The sequence below is a fragment of the Canis lupus genome, chromosome 20, assembly GCF_048164855.1.
Source record: "Canis lupus baileyi chromosome 20, mCanLup2.hap1, whole genome shotgun sequence".
In the NCBI taxonomy this organism is placed as follows: domain Eukaryota; kingdom Metazoa; phylum Chordata; class Mammalia; order Carnivora; family Canidae; genus Canis; species Canis lupus.
In genome coordinates, this window is record NC_132857.1 from 25632189 (window position 1) to 25649905 (window position 17717).

Here is a 17717-nt window from a genome sequence, read left to right on the forward strand (position 1 = left end):
AAAATCATGAATGAGAAAGGAGAGATCACTACCAACACCAAGGAAATACAAATGAATAAATTACGCAATCTAGAAGAAATGGATGCATTTCTGGAAAAGCACAAACTACCAAAACTGGAACAGGAAGAAATAGGAAACCTGAACAGGCCAATAACCAGGGAGGAAATTGAAGCAGTCATCAAAAACCTCCCAAGACACAAAAGTCCAGGGCCAGATGGCTTCCCTGGGGAATTCTATCAAACGTTTAAAGAAGAAAACATACCTATTTTACTAAAGCTGTTTGGAAAGATAGAAAGAGATGGAGTACTTCCAAATTCATTCTATGAGGCCAGCATCACCTTAATTACAAAACCAGACAAAGACCCCACCAAAAAGAATTATAGACCAATATCCCTGATGAACATGGATGCAAAAATTCTCAACAAGGTACTAGCCAATAGGATCCAACAATACATTAAGAAGCTTATTCACTATGACCAAGTGGGATTCATCCCCGGGATGCAAGGCTGGTTCAACACTCATAAAGCAATCAATGTGACTGATCATATCAGCAAGAGAAAAAAACAAGAACCGTATGATCCTCTCAATAGATGCAGAGAAAGCATTTGACAAAATACAGCATCCATTCCTAATCAAAACTCTTCAGAGTATAGGGACAGAGGGAACATTTCTCAACATGTTAAAAGCCATCTATGAAAATCCCACAGTAAATATCATTCTCAGTGGGGAAACACTGGGAGCCTTTCCCCTAAGATCAGGAACACGACAGGGATGTCCACTCTTACCACTGCTATTCAACATAGTACTAGAAGTCTAGCCTCAGCAATCAGACAACAAAAAGACATCAAAGGCATTCAAATTGGCAAAGAAGAAGTCAAACTCTCCCTCTTCACCAATGACATGATACTCTACATAGAAAACCCAAAAGCCTCCACCCCAAGATTGCTAGAACTCCTACAGCAATTTGGCAGCGTGGCAGGATACAAAATCAATGCCCAGAAGTCAGTGGCATTTCTATACACTTAACAATGAGACTGAAGAAAGAGAAATTAAGGAGTCAATCCCATTTACAGTTGCACCCAAAAGCATAAGATACCTAGGAGTAAACCTAACCAAGGAGGTAAAGGTCAATACCCTAAAAACTATAGAACACTTCTGAAAGAAATTGAGGAAGACACAAAGAGATGGAAAAATATTCCATGCTCATGGATTGGCAGAATTAATATTGTGAAAATGTCAATGTTATCCAGGGCATTTTCACATTTAATGCAATCCCTGTCAAAATAGCATGGACTTTCTTCAGAGAGTTAGAACAGATTATTTTAAGATTTGTGTGGAATCAGAAAAGACCCCGAATAGCCAGGGGAATTTTAAAAAAGAAAACCATATCTGGGGGCATCACAATGCCAGATTTCAGGTTGTACTACAAAGCTGTGGTCATCAAGACAGTGTGGTACTGGCACAAAAACAGACACAGAGATCAATGGAACAGAGTAGAGAACTCAGAAGTGGACCCTGAACTTTATGGTCAACTAATATTCGATAAAGGAGGAAAGACTATCCATTGGAAGAAAGACAGTCTCTTCAATAAATGGTGCTGGGAAAATTGGACATCCACATGCAGAAGAATGAAACTAAACCAGTCTCTTGCACCATACACAAAGATAAACTCAAAATGGATGAAAGATCTAAATGTGAGACAAGATTCCATCAAAATCCTAGAGGAGAACACAGGCAACACCCTTTTTGAACTCGGTCACAGTAACTTCTTGTAAGATACATCCACAAAGGCAAAAGAAACAAAAGCAAAAATGAACTATTGGGACTTCATCAAGATAAGAAGCTTTTGCACAGCAAAGGTTACAGTCAACAAAACTCAAAGTCAACCTACAGAATGGGAGAAGATATTTGCAAATGACGTATCAGATAAAGGGATAGTATCCAACATCTATAAAGAACTTGTTAAACTCAACAGGAAAGAAACAAACAATCCAATCATGAAATGGGCAAAAGAAATGAACAGAAATCTCACAGAGGAAGACATAGACATGGCCAACAAGCACATGAGAAAATGCTCTGCGTGACTTACCTTCAGGGAAATACAAATCAAAACCACAATGAGATACCACCTTACACCAGTGAGAATGGAGAAAATTAACAAGGTAAGAAACCACAAATGTTGGAGAGGATGAGGAGAAAAGGGAACCCTCTTACACTGTTGGTGGGAATGTGAACTGCTACAGCCACTCTGGAAAACTGTGTGGAGGTTCCTCAAAGAGTTAAATATAGACCTGCCCTACGACCCAGCCATTGCACTGTTGGGGATTTACCCCAAAGATACAGATGCAATGAAACGCTGGGACACCTGTACCCCGATGTTTCTAGCAGCAATGTCCACAATAGCCAAATTGTGGAAGGAGCCTTGGTGTTCACCGAAAGATGAATGGATAAAGAAGATGTGGTTTATGTATACAATGGAATATTACTCAGCCATTAGAAATGACAAATACCCACCATTTGCTTCGACGTGGATGGAACTGGATGGTATTATGCTGAGTGAAATAAGTCAATTGGAGAAGGACAAATATTATATGGTCTCATTCATTTGGGGATTATAGATAATAGTGAAAGGGAATAGAGGGGATGGGAGAAGAAATGGGTAGGAAATATCAGAAAGGGAGACAGAACATGGAAGACTCCTAACTCTGGGAAACGAACTAGGGGTGGTAGAAGGGAGGGGGGCGGGGGGTGTGGGTGACTGGGTGTACGGCACTGAGGGAGGCACTTGACAGGATGAGTACTGGGTGTTATTCTTTATGTTGGCAAATTGAACACCCATAAAAATAAATTTATTATTAAAAAAATAAAGAGAGAACATTTGGTACGCTACAGAGAGGAGTTTATGCTTCTAACAAGGTAGGAAGGTTGAAAAAAAAAATCAAAATAAAAATGAATCAAGTGGGGGAGGGACCCCAGAAGAGATGGGATAAGGCCGGCCATGCAAGCCTCCTGGACAGGAAAGCCCTGTCCCAGAGAAGCAGGAATTTAAAAAATCGGCACCAGATTCTTCCCAGAGGGAAAGGGGCTTAGCAGGGAACTCAGGCAGAACCACAGGAGGGTGGGTGGAGCCTCCAGTCTCCAGGAGTCACAAACAGAGGAAGTGTGCCCCAGGGGAGAGCTTGGTAAAGGGCTACAGCAGGCACCCGACAGGGCCACAGGAGAAGCTCAGGCGGTTGCTCTGCCGGCCTGAAGGATCTGCCCCTGCTGCCTTTGGGAGCTGAGGCCTCGGGAGCGCAATTCCAGCTGCACAGGGCCCGGATCCCAGGACACAAGGGGACACAGCTTGTGATCCTGTGCTACCTCTGGGACAAGCAGAGGCAGGGAGGGCACAGGACTATGAAGACCCTCCTGCCACCCGGTGCCCCCACGCTGTACAGATCAGCACCCCAAGCCCCCGGAGCATCCAGGTCAGTGTGGACTGTGATAGTTACTGCGGGAGCTGACTCCAGAGCTGGAGAGCTGGCCACTGCCAGTGTGGTTGTTCCTACTGGTGTCACCCTGTGCTTGGGATGGAGTGCAGCCGCCAGGGAACAGGGGCCTACAGGATAAATTGCTCCCACTGAGCATGGCACCTGGCGGGGCGGGGCAGCTCCCCCATGTATGCACACCTGAGAATCAGCACAGCAGGCCACTCCCTCAGAAGACCAGCTGGAAAGACCGGGGAAGAGCAAGTTCTTAACCCAGCAGTGCTGGAAAGCTCCAGGGGAAGTCAAGGGATTTACAGTATATAGAACCAGAGGATACACCTCTTTTTTTTTTTTTTTCTGAACTTTCTTTTTCTTTCTTTTTCTTTTCTTTCCCCCCTCCCTTTTCCCAGTACAACTCGTTTTTAGCCACTTTCCCCTGAGGAAAATGACTGGAAAAAAGAACTCACACAAAAGAAAGAATCAGAAACTACTCTCTCCCACAGAGTTACAGAATTTGGATTACAATTCAACGTCAGAAAGCCAATTCAGAAGCACAATTATAAAGCTACTGGTGGATCTGGAAAAAAGCATAAGGGATTCAAGAGACTTCAGACTGCAGAATTTAGATCTAATCAGGCCAAAATTAAAAATCAATTATATGAGAGCAATCCAAACTGGAGGGCCTAAAAACGGGGGTTAATGACGTAGAAGAAAGAGTGAGTGACATAGAAGACAAGTTGGTGGCAAGGAAGGAAGCTGAGGAAAAAAGAGAAAAACAATTAAAAGACCATGAGGAAAGGTTAAGGGAAATAAATGATAACCTCAGAAGGACAAATCTACATACAATTAGGCTTCCAGAGGACCCCAAAAGGGACAGAGGACCAGAAAGCATATTTGAATAAATCATAGCTGAGAACTTCCTTAATTTGGGGATGGAAACAGGCATTCAGATCCAGGAGGTAGAGAGGTCCCCAAATAAAATCAATAAAAACTGTTCAACACCTCGAGATTTAATAGTGAAACTTGAAAATTCCAAAGATGAAGAGAAATTCCTTAAAACAGTAAGACACAACAGATTCCTAACCTATATGGGGAGAAATACTAGATTAATAGCAGACCTCTCCATGAGACCAGGTAGGCCAGAAAGGGCTGGCAGGATATACTCAGGGCCCTAAAAGAGAAGACATGCAGTCAAGAATGCTTTATCCAGCAAGGCTCTCATTCAGAATAGAAGGAGAGATAAAGAGCTTCCAAGATAGGCAGAAAGTGAAAGAATATATGACCACCAAACGAGCTCTGCAAGAAATAGTGAAGGGGACTCTGTAAAAGAAAGAGGAAGCCCAAAGAAATAATCCACAAAAACAGGGACTGATTAGGTATTATGATGACACTAAATTCATATCATTCAATAGTAACTCTGAACTTGAATGGGCTTAATGATCCCATAAAAAGACGCAGGGTTTCAGACTGGATAAAAAAGCAAGACCCATCTATTTGCTGTCTACAAGAGACTCATTGTAGATCTAAGGACATCTACAGCCTGAAATTGACAGGTTGGAGAACCATTTACTATTCAAATGGTCCTCAAAAGAAAGTTAGGGTAGCAATCCTCATATAAAATAAATTAAGTTTATCCCAAAGACTGTAGTAAGAGATGAAGAGAGACAATATATCATACTTAAAGGATCTATCCAACAAGAAGACCTAACAATCATGAATATTTATGCCCCTAATGGGGGAACTGCCAAGTATATCAATCAATTAAGAACCAAAGTAAAGACATACTTAGATAATACTGCACTAATACTGGGAGACTACAACATGGCACTTTCTGCAAATGACAGATCTAAGCACAATATCCCCAAAGAAACAAGAGATTTATTTATTATTATTTTTTTAAATAATAAATTTATTTTTTATTGGTGTTCAATTTGCCAACATACAGAATAAAACCCAGTGCTCATCCCGTCAAGTGCCCCCCTCAGTGCCCGTCACACATTCACCCCCACCCCCTGCCCTCCTCCCCTTCCACCACCCCTAGTTCATTTCCCCGAGTTAGGAGTCTTTATGTTCTGTCTCCCTTTCTGATATTTCCTACCCATTTCTTCTTCCTTCCCTTCTATTCCTTTTCACTATTATTTATATTCCCCAAATGAATGAGACCATATAATGTTTGTCCTTCTCTGATTGACTTATTTCACTCAGCATAATACCATCCAGTTCCATCCACGTTGAAGCAAATGGTGGGTATTTGTCATTTCTAATGGCTGAGTAATATTCCATTGTATACATAAACCACATTTTCTTTATCCATTCATCTTTGGATGGACACCGAGGCTCCTTCCACAATTTGGCTATTGTGGACATTGCTGCTATAAACATCGGGTGCAAGTGTCCTGGCGACAAACAAGAGATTTAAATGATACAGTGGACTAGATGGATTTTACAGATATTTACAGAACTTTACATCCAAACGCAACTGAATACACATTTTTCTCAAGAGCACATGGAACTTTCTCCAGAATAGACCACATACTGGGTCACAAATCAGGTTTTGATGGATACCAAAAGATTGGGATCGTACTCTGCATATTTTCAGACCATAATGCTTTGAAGCTTGAACTCAATCACAAGAAGAAATTTGGAAGAAACTAAAACATGCGGAGGTTAAAGACCATCCTCCTAAAAGATGAATAGGTCAACCAGGAAATTAGAGAAGGATTAAAAAGATTCAAGGAAACTAATGAGAATGATGGTACAATCATTCAAATCTTTGGGATACAGCAAAAGCAGTCCTGAGAGGGAAATACTTTGCAATACAAACAATTGGAAAAAACTCAAATACACAAGCTAACCTTGCACCTAAAAGAACTGGAGAAGGAAGAGCAAATAAAACCCACACCCAGCAGAAGAACAGAAGTAATAAAGATTTGAGCAGAAATAAATGAAATAGGGACCAGAAGAACTGTAGAACAAATTAAATAAAGCCAGGAGTTGGTTCTTTAAAGAATTAATAAGATAGATAAACCATTAGCCAGCCTTATTAAAAACAATAGAGAACTACTCAAATTAAGAAAATCATGAATGAAAAAGGAGAGATCACAATCAATACCAAGGAAATACAATGATTTTAAACACATAGTAGGAGCAGCTATACGCCAATAAATTAGGAAATCTAGAAGAAATGGACGCATTTCTGGAAAACCACAAATTACCAAAACTGGAACAGGAAAAAATAGAAAACCTTAACAGGCCAATAACCATGGAAGAAAATTAAGCACTCACCAAAAACCTCCCAAGACACAAAATTCCAGGGCCAGATGGCTTCCCAGGGGAATTCTATCAAATGTTTAAAGAAACATACCTATTCTACTAAAGCTGTTCTGAAAGATAGAAAGGGATGGAATACTTCCAAACTCTTCTTATGAGGCCAGCATCACCTTAATTCCCAAACTAGAGAAAGACCCCATGAAAAAGGAGGATTATAGACCAATGTTCCTGATGAACACAGATGAAAAATTCTCAACAAGATACTAGCCATTAGGATCCAACAATACATTAAGAAGATTATTCACCATGACCAAGTGGGATTTATCCCCGAGATGCAAGGCTGGTTCAACACTCATAAAGCAATCAATGTGACTGATCATATCAGCAAGAGAAAAAACAAGAACCATATGATCCTCTCAATAGATGCAGAGAAAGCATTTGACAAAATACAGCATCCATTCCTGATCAAAAACTCTTCAGAGTGTAGGGACAGAGGGAACATTCTTCAGCATCTAAAAGCCATCTATGAAAAGCCCACAGTAAATATCATTCTTAGTGGGGAAACACTGGGAGCCTTTCCCCTAAGCTCAGGAACATGACAGGGATGTCCACTCTCACCACTGCTATTCCACATAGTACTAGAAGTCCTACCATCAGCAATCAGGCAACAAAGAGAAATAAAATCAATCAATGCCCAGAAATCAGTGGCATTTCTATACACTAACAATGAGACTGAAGAAAGAGAAATTAAGGAGTCAATCCCATTTACAATTGTACCCAAAAGCATAAGATACCTAGGAGTAAACCTAACCAAAGAGTTAAAGGACCTATACCCTAAAAACTACAGAAGACTTCTGAAAGAAATTGAGGAAGACACAAAGAGATGGAAAAATATTCCATGCTCATGGATTGGAAGACTTAATATTGTGAAAATGTCAATGTTACCCAGGGCAATTTACACGTTTAATGCAATCCCTATCAAAATACCATGGAGTTTCTTCTTAGAGTTGGAACAAATCATCTTAAGATTTTTTGTGGAATCATAAAAGACCCTGAATACCCAGGGGAATATTGAAAAAACCACAGCCAGGGGTATCACCATGCCAGATTTCAAGTTGTACTACAAAGCTGTGGTCATCAAGACAGTGTGGTACTGGCACAAAAACAGACACATAGATCAATGGAACAGAGTAGAGAACCCAGAAGTGGACCCTGAACTTTATGGTCAACTAATATTCGATAAAGGAGGAAAGACTATCCATTGGAAGAAAGAGAGTGTCTTCAATAAATGGTGCTGGGAAAATTGGACATCCACATGCAGAAGAATGAAACTAAACCAGTCTCTTGCACCATACACAAAGATAAACTCAAAATGGATGAAAGATCTAAATGTGAGACAAGATTCCATCAAAATCCTAGAGGAGAACACAGGCAACACCCATTTTGAACTTGGCCACAGTAACTTCTTGCAAGATACGTCCACGAAGGCAAAAGAAACAAAAGGAAAAATGAACTATTGGGACTTCATCAAGATAAGAAGCTTTTGCATAGCAAAGGATACAGTCAACAAACAGAATGGGAGAAGTTAGTTGCAAATGACATATCAGATAAATGGCTAGTTTCCAAGATCTATAAAGAACTTGTTAAACTCAACAGGAAAGAAACAAACAATCCAATCATGAAATGGGCAAAAGACATGAACAGAAATCTCACAGAGGAAGACATAGACATGGCCAACAAGCACATGAGAAAATGCTCTGCGTGACTTACCTTCAGGGAAATACAAATCAAAACCACAATGAGATACCACCTCACACCAGTGAGAATGGGGAAAATTAACAAGGCAGGAAACCACAAATGTTGGAGAGGATGAGGAGAAAAGGGAACCCTCTTACACTGTTGGTGGGAATGTGAACTGGTGCAGCCACTCTGGAAAACTGTGTGGAGGTTCCTCAAAGAGTTAAAAATAGAAAAAATAGACCTGCCCTATGACCCAGCAATTGCACTGTTGGGGATTTACCCCAAAGATTCAGATGCAATGAAACGCTGGGACACCTGCACCCGATGTTTCTAGCAGCAATGTCCACAATAGCCAAAATGTGGAAGGAGCCTCGGTGTCCATTGAAAGATGAATGGATAAAGAAAATGTGGTTTATGTATACAATGGAATATTACTCAGCCAATAGAAACGGCAAATACCCACCATTTGCTTCAACGTGGATGGAACCGGAGGGTATTATGCTGAGTGAAGTAAGTCAATCGGAGAAGGACAAACAGTGTATGTTTTCATTCATTTGGGGAATATAAATAATAGTGAAAGGGAATATAAGGGAAGGGAGAAGAAATGTGTGGCAAGTATCAGAAAGGGAGACAGAACATGGAAGACTCCTAACTCTGGGAAATGAACTAGGGGTGGTGGAAGGGGAGGAGGGCGGGGGTGGGGGTGAATTGGTGGCGGGCACTGAGGGGGACACTTGACGGGATGAGCACTGGGTGTTATTCTGTATTTTGGTAAATTGAACACCAATAAAAAATTAATTTATTAAAAAAGAAGATTTTTTGTGGAATCATAAAAGACCCTGAATAGCCAGGGGAATATTGAAAAAGAAAACCACAACCAGGGGCATCACCATGCCAGGTTTCAAGTTGTACTACAAAGCTGTGGTCATCAAGACAATGTGGTACTGTCCGAGAAACAACCACAGAGATCAATGGAACAGGATAGAGAACCCAGAAATGGGCCCTCATTTCTATGGTCAACTAATGTTTGACAAAGCAGGAACGAGTATCCACTGGAAAAAGGACAGTCTCTTCAATAAATGGTGCTGGGAAAATTGGACAGCTACGTATAGAAGAATGAAACTAGACCACTTTCTTACACCATACACAGAGATAAACTCAAAATGGATGAAAGATCTAAATTTGAGACAAGAATCCATCAAAATCCTAGAGGAGAACACAGGCAACACCCTTTTTGTACCTGGTCACAATAACTTCTTGCAAGGTACATCTATGAAAGCAAGGGAAACAAAAGCAAAAATGAACTTTTGGGATTTCATCAAGATAAAAAGCTTCCACACAGCAAAAGAAACAGTCAACAAAACTAAAAGACAACCTACAGAATGGGAGAAAATATTTGCAAATGACATATCAGGTAAAGGGCTAGTATCCAAGATATATAATGAACTGATTAAACTTAACAGCAGAGAAACAAAAAATCCAATCATGAAATTGGCAAACAACATGAACAGAAATTTCACAGAGGAAGATATAGACATGGACCACCAGCAGGTGAGAAAATGCTCCTCATCACTGGCCATCAGTGAAATACAAATCAAAACCACAATGAGATGCCACCTCACAGCAGTGAGAATGGTGAAAATTAACAATACAGGAAACAACAAATGTTGGCAAGTATGTGGAGAAAGGGGAACCCTCTTGCACTGTTGCTGGGAATGGGAACTGGTGCAGCCACTCTGGAAAACTGTGTGAAGGTTCCTCAAAGAGTTAAAAATAGAACTACTCTACCACCCAGCAATTGCAGTGCTAGGGATATACCCCAAAGATACAGATGCAGTGAAATGGCAGGACACCTGCACCCCAATGTTTATAGCAGCAATGTCCACGATAGCCAAACTGTGGGAGAAGCCTCAGTGTCCATTGAAAGACGAATGGATAAAGAAGATGTGGTATTGTATATAATAGAATATTACTCAGCCATTAGAAATGACAAATACCCACCATTTGCGTTAATGTGGATATAACTGGAGAGTATTATGCTGAGTGAAGTAAGTCAATTGAAGAAGGACAAACATTATATGGTCTCATTCATTCATGGGATATAAAAATAGTGAAACGGAATAAAGGGGAAAGGAAAGAAAATGAGTGGGAAATATCAGTGAGGGTGACAGAACATGACAGACACCTAACTCTGGAAAAGGAACAAGAGGTAGTGGAAAGGGAGGTGAGTGGAGGAATGGGGTGACTGGGTGATGGGCACTGAGGGGGGTACTTGATGGGATGAGCACTGGGTGTTATGCTATATGTTGGTAAATCAAACTCCAATTAAAAAATATACAAAAAAATAAAAAAAATAAAATGTTCATTGCTGAATTCAATGGAAAAGCCATCCTATTACATCATGTGCCCATGTGATGATGTTTATAAAGCTGGATGTACTGGAGTACGTTTGTGGACAGAAAAGTGCTCTGAGACCATTGCCACAGTGCTCAACTGTCAAATGCTCCATGAAGGATGGTTTAGACTCTGCCTAGATAATTGACACAGCACCTCTATGTGAATGGAGAGTTCTTGTTGTGAGCACTGAAATGAGAAGTCATGCTGAATTAAATAGGCTACTACTTTAGTGCTATTCATAGCATACACACAAACACTCAAATGTAACAATTCAAGAAAATCTTTTGAGGTCCACTATAACCTGTTCTCCTTGGCCCAGCCCTTCAAGCAGGAAATGCCAGAGAGAAGTGAAACAATACAAAGTTTCCCAGTAACTACAGAAGTCCATCAGGATGGGGGAAGGGCACACTGGGAACCAGACCATAGAAGCATGTCCGGAAGGTTCACTTTGAAAGCACCCACTTCAAATAGATGGTATTTCTATTGACTTTTTCAGCTTTTTAAATCCACTTTATTTCATAAGCCTATGTAATACAATTAATTCAAAAATTTATAGTATAGTTTATTGGCATTTTCAACCATTGGCTATGAAAATATGAGTTAAACGCAATATTCAAATGAATGTTAAGACAGTAGAGTTCAGAAAAATGTTGATTTGTCCTCCTATCTCGGATCTTTTTATTTTTTAAAAATATAAATTGTTTATATTTAAGGCATACAATGTGATGTATCAAGTTAGTTAACACATCTATCATCCCACATAGTTATCTTTTTTCTAGATAAGAACAGTAAGAGCTCTTAGCAAATTTCAGGTACACAATAAGGTGTTTGTAACTGTGGTCACCATGCTGTACATTTGATCCCAGAACTTCTCATAACTGAAAGTGTAGACCCTTTGACTAACATATTTCCATTTCATATGCCCACCACCCTTGGCTGACAACCACATTTCTACTCTTTTCTTTAAGTTCAACTAATTTAGATTCACCATATAAGTGAAATTATGCAGAGTTTCTGTTCTGTGCCTGGTTTATTTCACTTAGCATAATATCCTCTAGGTTCATCCATATGGTCCAAGATGGCAGCATTTCCTTAATTTTAACACTGAATAATGTTCTGCTGTATATATGTGTACTTATATATGTGCATATGAGATATATAAATATATCTGAGAATATATATTAATACATATTCATATATATCCATACATATTCATATATATATATATCCATTCATTTATTGACAGATACATAGATTGTTTCCACATCCTGTCCATTGTGGATAATGTTACAATGATCAAGGGATTGCTGGTATCTCTTCAAGACACTGTTTTTATTTCCTTCACATGTATACTCAGAAGTAGAATTCCTAGCTCATAAGGTAGTTTCATTTTTTAAAAATTATTTATTTATTTATTCATGAGAGACACACAGAGAGAGGCAGAGACACAAGCAGAGGAAGAGGCAGGCTCCCTGAGGAGAACCCAATATGGGATTCCACCCTGGGACTCCAGGATCACACCTTGAGCTGAAGGCAGGCACTCATCCACTGAGCTACCCAGGCATCCCAGGTAGTTTCATTTTTAATTTTTTGAGGAACTTCCCTAGTGTTTTCCATGATGGTTGTACCAACAGTATACAAGTATTCCCCTTTCTTCAAATCCTCATGAATACTTGTTATCTATCTCTTGTCTTTGGCATAATAGCCAACCTAACAGGTTGGATATGTCATTGTGGTTTTGATTTACATTTCCCTCATGATTAGTAACATTGAGTCCATATTCATATACCTGTGGATCATTTGTACGTCTTCTTTGGGAAAATGTCAGTTTCAGGTCAGTAAAAAGGTTGATTTGCACTATGGTTCACGAAAAAGTAAATACTGAAGTTTTGAGACAGAGGTGCCTGGGTGGCTGTCATCTAAGCATCTCCTATTGGCCCAGGTCTGATCCCGGGGTTCTGGGACTGAGCCCCCCAATGCATGGGGTTCTCTGCTCAGCAGGGAGTCAGCTCCTCCCTCTCCTTCTGCCCCTCCCTGCCTCCACTAATACTCTCTCTCTCTCTCTCAAATAAATAAATAAAATCTTAAAAAAAGAATTAGTTAAAAAAAATAAAGTTATGAGAAATAAATATTTCTATGCAATTGTGATTTTTGATAGCAAAGTTGTGTTTAAATAGTTTCAAGTACATTCTGAGCAGTACCTTCTATTTTTTTTTTTAAGATTTTATTTATTTATTCATAGAGACAGAGAGAGGGAGAGGCAGAGACACAGGCCGAGGAAGAAGCAGGCATCATACAGAGAGCCTGACGTGGGACTCGATTCAGGGTCTCCAGGATCACGCTCTGGTCTGCAGGCGGCGCTAAACCGCTGCGCCACTGGGGCTGCCCTGAGCAGTACCTTCTATTGCACCTCAGTTATTACAGAAACAAGTGATGAACTTTGAAAACTTATCCTCAGAACTTGATGAATATGTTTATACTATGTGTAGAATATTTATAAAATGCTTTTTATATTTTTTACCCTTTTACACCAATAGGAAGTATGCTGAAAAACATAGGCAGACAAAAAGACACATTGTCTTATTTTCAATGGCCTCATTTAGGAAATTGAACTGAGAGGACTGTCCCACATTTGAGAGAGTCTAATTGTGGTAAAAAGGAAAAGCAAAATGTGTTCATTATTGGTATGAATATGTAAGATATAAACACTCATTTGCATTTTAAGTAGAAAATTGGATCCTACTAATAGAATGATTCCTGATTATAAATAAGAAAACCAGGGATGCCTGAGTGAGTCAGCAGTTGAGTGTCTGCCTCTAGCTCAGGGCTGGTTCCTGGGATCCAGGATTGAGTCCCACATTAGACTCCTTTCAGGGAGACTGCTTCTTTCTCTGCCTATGTCTCTGCCTCTCTCTTTGCAGCTCTCATGACTAAATAAATAAAAAGTTTAAAATAAATAAATAAACCAAATTAACCATTTTGTCTCCTTCCCTCCCTCCCTCCTTCCCTCCCTCCCTCCCTAAGAAACCTATACCTACCTAACTTTGAAAAGAACATAAATTATCATCCAGTAATTGTGAAAAGTAAGCCACCAACTTTTATAGTGCAACTTTTGTAGTGCAACTTTTGTAGTTGAGAATTTGAGGATAAAAGGTATTTTCCTTGTAAATAGCTCTCCAGGTATCCAGAGAGATCATTAAAAAACAGATACTTCCCAGGACACAAAAGAGGATTCTGGGCTCATGGTTGGAAACTTCACATAAATGTGTCCCATGTCTTATCTGTACCCTGCATTGAGTAAGGCACATAGAGATAGCCTTCCTAGACCAGTATCTCAGAGCTGCCCCATCCCAGGGATGAGCCTTTTCACACTCCTGGTTTTGCTCACCCTACAGCCCATGAGGAGACCTCGTCTTGGAAAAAGCAATAACAAGCTCTCACCACGCTGGATTGTTTATAGAAGATATTCTTTCCTTGCCAGCCTTCCTTCTAACTCAGTGTACCCTGGCATATCCTAGAAAGGTAGGATCTGTTACCACAAGGCCATGTGGACTCTTGCTGAGGGAGCCACTTGAGGATATTGAGAAAAGGAACAGGGAAAGCCACAAGGATTTATACCAGTCATACAGTTTCAATTTCCTGACCTTTCAGAGCTTTTAAGCCATTCCTGCATTAGAGTTTACTTCAGAGCCAAAGTGAATGCCTGCCAGGCCTGAGCCCTCTTGTACCTTTCAGCCACATCATAATCCCTTCACACCAGCCTGGAATCAATTGATTTCTTGGCTGGGAGCATATAAAAGCAGCTCTGAATGTATTTCCAATTTTTGAGGTCTGCAAAAGTCACTCTGGCACAAGTAGCTTTATATCACACAGGCAATATATTTATTGGTCCTGTGACTGGCCTTTCTATTAAATTTATCTTTGAATATTTAAAATTAAATTCTATAAGCTTTATATACACAGACTTTTGTCATTTCACCTGGGCTGTCTACTATTGGAAAGGAAAACAAGGAGCAGTATCTGCTCCACTTAGAACTGCTGGGCACTCCACTGATCTTCTGACCAGCAACTGGACCCCAACTAGATTATGAAAATTTGTAGCCATAGAGATGGCTGAGTCCCAGCAGCTTATATTGCCAAGCTGAATGAGAGTATGCTTGGAAATGTCTGCAGCACTTCCACTGGTATTTATATACTGGCATGCAGGTAAATGTTCAATAACCTGCCCTCCAGAAAGAAATCTATCTACAAATATATACATATATTGCTCTTTATAATATTTATTTTATATTTTTACAAATCTGTTATATATTATAAATGAACATATCTATCAGTTTATCATAAGTAAGATAGATAAGAGTTTGTTATATATAAAATATAGATAACTCAGAATTTATACATAAAAATAATAATACATATAATATTCTCTTGTAAGTTCCATGTAGCCAATTAGCTTTTATTGATTTTTTTACCAAATTTTGCATCTGTATGCAGCATATGGTTGTGATTCAACCATAATTTGACAAATGGTGCTGCATCCTAGTTCACTCTTTCTCCAATAAATTTATTGTCATTATATCTGATTGTGATCTACTGTGAAACTATTTCTTTTTTTTTTAAATTTTTATTTATTTATGATAGTCACAGAGAAAGAGAGGCAGAGACATAGGCAGAGGGAGAAGCAGGCTCCATGCAGGGAGCCTGATGTGGGACTCGATCCTGGGTCTCCAGGATCACGCCCTGGGCCAAAGGCAGGCGCCAAACTGCTGCGCCACCCAGGGATCCCCTGTGAAACTATTTCTAATGCTCATACAAATGATGTTAATTAACTGAAGCCTCTTTGAACTTTGGTACTACATGAGAGCTTCACTTGCTTGTTGACATGAGTGATTTCTTTGCTGTTTTAAAGTGTGGTTGGGATTTGTTTTACTTCAGCATGGTAAGACATACAGACAGACACACAGGACTGTCACAAACAAAGAAGTTTATGTTTGCAGATCCCTAGAAATAGGAGGCATGAAACACCACACAGAGCCACACAGGGAAGCACCAATGTCATTCAGAAGACAGATGGAGCAAGGGAAAAGTGTAGGCAGAAGTCTTAAATGTGGTTTGCAAGGAAAGGAATGAGCAAGGCAAGGTAAGAAGGGTTAGGATTGGCTAGTTTGAATAATTTCAGGAGACTCTTGGGTTTAGAGGCTGTCCTGGTCCAGTTTTCTGGGACATTTTTCCATTGCCTCCTCTGCCTCCTAACTGACCCTGTGTTTTCCCACATAGGCATGGTGTGCCCTGTCCTCTGGAGACTTGTGAGTACAACAAACTATCTTTTCAATGGCCTTGCCATACCTAAATAATAATAGAGCTGCATTTTAAGACACTAGGGAAGAGCTATTCATACATTAGAACTATAATGGACTGAAGAACTGCTTAAGCATTGGCATTGGGTCATCACTGTGAAAGCTCCTACATATGCTGATGTGTTGGCTGAACTTCCACAAAGGCCAGTCCTACAGGTATGGCCCAAAGGTCAAGACAAGGCTGGTTAGGAATGAGCATCCACTTGGACCCCAGGCATTGTCTTTAGGGAAGCCTGGTGCTGCTTGGGACTCTGGAGTTTATTATATACTGAGGGATACTTCAGTGAACCTAGGGGTGGGGGGGCATGTCATCACCACTAAAGAAAATGCATGAAAACCATTATTTTAGAATCTCTGTTACTGAGTCAATAAAAACTTCATCTGATAATAAACCTCACCTTGGCTTCTACATTTCCCTCATGGCATTTGATTAATCCTGATAAAAGAAAAGCCACCCTAACTGTCTCTGTGTGTGACGTGAGGGAACGGAGGCTTGAGGACTCAGCAGGGACACGGCCAGCATATGAGAAACTGGGCACTGAAGTTGTGGTGCTTGATTCCAGAGCCCATGCACTTTCTCTTACATCTCTACTCCCTGGAAGGGATTATAAATTTCTGCTATGAGTTTGGCATCAACTGTGACTTTAGTCCTTGCTCTTGGACTTCCTGTGTGGAGTGCCTGCCAGGCCCAAGGCATCAGTAACCCAGTCCTTGCCCATTCAAGTACTTTTAGCATCAAATGGGTGTTTTTCTCATTGACGCTTCACTCCTTTCCCTTTCCTCACTCCCAAACTCTTTCGATTACAGGCAGTTTCAGAGTTAATCCTCCCACAATCTTAAAAGTTTGGAGTTCTGGAGCAGGGCTCCTTCCTGTTGTAGTCAGGTCCTTGGAACAGCTCTGGTGGGAATCTGAGAAAGGAGGAGACTTCAGATGGAGCTAGGGGAACTTCACTCCAAATTTCACCCATTGGGATCTAATATTTCACTTCAGATAATGTTGTCAAAAATGAAAATGCCATTCCCTTGTGGAAAATCTGTCTTCCTCACTTGTGCCAGCCATGGTTTCTGTGTGATAAGCAAAAGACACTAGAATATTAAAAAGAAGCAAAAGATCTTCTTCAGGGGCAGAGCATTAAGATGGGCACCTGGCTTCCTTCCCAAGAGGGTAAAAGAATAGGCCATGTATTACAAAGTGGAGGAGGAAAAGCTTAGCAATGGGAGAGAGAGAAGGAACCACCTAGGTTCCTGTCGAATTGACCAGTTCAAATAGGCTCTTGCTCTCTTATGTGGACCTTTGGAAAGAAACAAACCTAGGTTGTCATTTTGAATAAATATAAATATAAAATGAGACAAATTATGGTTTGAACTTTCCTTTTAGATCATGTATATGTATGAAATATGTTACATTTGAATGGACTTTGTTCGCCCCATCAGTGCCAATATTTTTTTTCCCACAAAATAAAAAGCTGAGACTGCTTCATTTAAA